Raw genomic sequence first — 3,031 nt, 5'->3', positions numbered from 1 at the left:
TGAAAGAACATTGAAGATAAGGCAGACAGATTGGACAACTAATGAGGCAGTACAAAATTGATTTCAGGAGAAAAAAAATTTATGACACAATTTGGCTGAATGACAATGTCAGTTGATAGGACATGTCGTGAGGTATCAATGAATTGTCAGTTTGGTAATGGAAGGCAGTTTGTGAGGTAAAAGTCATGTAAAGAGACAAGGCTTGACTAGAGTAAGCGGGCTTGAGTGGCTGTAGGGTGCAGTAGTTACGCAGAGATTATTATTATTATTTCGTATGGTTTTAAATACATCATCAGATTACATCAGCAGTACAGCATCAGACTACATCTGGCACATTTTGAGATAAAAGATATATATACAGTACATATCGATTAAAAGAAAATACTGATAACAACAAATGTATATAATATCAAATCACATAGAATAAAATAATAAGTGACGTATAATTCCGTAAGGTAACCATGTAGTTGGCATTACTGTACTGCTCAAAGATGGATGTCCAGTCCTTTCAGCCAGGCGGTAGCTTCTCCCTTAAGCAAATGAAGGTCTTGGAATTTCCTTAAAGGGCATTCGGTACTGATGCGTCGTAGTGTCTATTTGTTGTGTCCACAGTCACAGTCAGGTCTATCAACCATGCCACATTTATACCTCCAGTAGTGACAATTTCCATGCCTTGTTTGGAACCGGTTGAGTTCTGGTGTCTTCAAAACAGACCTAAAGAAATCCTTAACCTTTTTGATGACAGTCCACTGACATGAAGCTTTCTTAATTTATGGAAAGAAAGTATTTTAACTCTACAAGAGTATAAGGGAAGAGGAAATGCCATGAATGCGTCCGTAGCTGCCATAATGCCTTTTTAACTATTATTGCAGGAAAAACTTGACATCAAATAGTGAACATGTGGACTCAGGAGCTATCATTCACCATCAGCAACATAACCTTGCTGGAACCTCAAATGCAGCTGACATTCCTATGCAACATACCTTAACAGGCACATTTTTTGACCTCATTAAAGCCTTAGATTTTGCCTGAAGATATAATATTGTGAAGTAGCTACACAAATCAGGGCTCCATAGACATCTCCACACTCTTGTGTATCCTTGAAGTAGATGACATACAATTGAAGTTTGTCAGGTGCAAGAGCTGGAGGAGCATTGTCACTGTACTGCTTCTCTGTTGTCCAGATGAGTTTAATCAATCTTGTTTGATTGAAAATTCCGAAATGACATTGGTATCTAATTGGCAGAGTGGCTGTGAAGGCAAAAGGTAAAAGTGCACTGTTGTTGATGAACCCATTTGTGATAGGGAAACAGTCTGTCAAACCCATCTCGCAAGTTGATATTGAAAACACACACACACACACACACACTTAAATTCTAAATTGTGCCAACTGGACGAAAAATGTTGAGACCATTTTGGCAGGTGGACTAGGGTGGGATGGGGGTTGTGTTTGGTGGGGTGGATAGAGGGGAAGAGAAGTGGGAGGCAGGAAGAAGTTGTGGTGGGTAGCTAGTGGCTCAGAGGGAGGCAGTAGGCTTACTGCCTAGGAATAAGGAAGCGAGGAGGGGGGTGGCAGGTGCTCAGGTTGGACATGTGATGACTGTACTGGAGCTCGTGGGGTGCATTACAATGAGGGTGATGCCAAGATGTGGATTGGTAGGGGGTGGCAAGACCAGGGAAGGAGAAACTGTGTGGTGGAGGGTGTGGGGACTGTGAGTTAATGGAGATTGAGGCCAGGAAGGTTACAGGAGTAAAGAATGGGGTGCGAGGATAACTCCCCATGTGCGTTGTTAAGAGAAGGTGGCATTAGAGGGAAAGAATCCAAATAGCCTGGGTTGAGAAGCAGCCATTGAAATCAAGGATATTGGGCTCTATGAATAAATTGGTCTGCAGCTCGTGGTCTTGCGGTAGTGTTCTTGCTTCCCACACACGGGGTCCCGGGTTCGAATCCCGGCGGGATCACGGATTTTCCCTGCCTCGAGATGACTGGATGTCATTGTGTCATCTTCATTATCATCATTGATCCCCATTACGGTCAGAGGAAGGCAACGGCAAACTACCTCCGCTAGGACCTTGCCTAGTCAGCGGTGTGGGTTTCCCGCATCGTGGATAAATTGATGCTACCACCTTGCCTTCAAATTTCAAAGCTTGAGCTTCGGAATTTATGAATAAAATATGAAGCCAGAGGTCTACCACTTGGGGACAAAATGGAGAAAGAAGCTTTTCCTTCACCTTGGGCTCTGGCTTTGACATTAGATAAACTGTATGAATAAAGAGAAGCTCTGATTTCATTGAAGTAATACCTCCTGAAATTTGAGAATGTTTAGTAGTAGACTGACGTTTGCAGGTTCAACTAGTAACATTTGTACACCGTGAAAAATGCTACAGATCACATCAATGTCCACCTGGAGAGCTTTATAAAACTCCTTATCAGTTCAGTGAACAAAATGTTTAGTGGATTACAAATCCTTTTTTGACAGAAACAGGGTAAAGAAGAGGTGGAGTACTATGGTCAGAACAGAGGATGAAGATCTTCCGTAGGTATGTAGCTGATGCTGGATTCCAGTCAGTCATAGCAGTAGAATGTGGATTGACAAAACCACAGTGAGTAGTGTTTCTAAAAAGGATAATGAAAAAAGCTGACATATGTATCAAATTTCCAAGTGCTGTTGGTGTAACATTCTGTACACATGCACAAATTGTGAAATCTATTTCTATAGAAAGGGTTCACGAGTATAAATGTGCAGGCTACATGCAATGTGAACAAACAGTTCACAAGTGTTGAGGCTAGCCGGCAGACATCAGTACATGACAGTTGAGTATGGAGAAATTCAAGGGTCCAGAAAGTACTAAGTGAATTTAAGAATGCTGTTATTTTGGATAATATTTTTGGTGATACTGCACAGGATTTCCAAGAACCTATGAGAGAAATTCTTAGGAGAGGACATGAAAAAAGACAACAAAGGGCACAATTTTGAATTATTTATTTATAAAAACATACAAACTTATTGATTGTCTACAACAAGCTATT

This window comes from Schistocerca americana, chromosome 2 (genome assembly GCF_021461395.2).
Source record: "Schistocerca americana isolate TAMUIC-IGC-003095 chromosome 2, iqSchAmer2.1, whole genome shotgun sequence".
NCBI classification, from domain to species: domain Eukaryota; kingdom Metazoa; phylum Arthropoda; class Insecta; order Orthoptera; family Acrididae; genus Schistocerca; species Schistocerca americana.
This window is presented reverse-complemented; position numbering follows the sequence as displayed.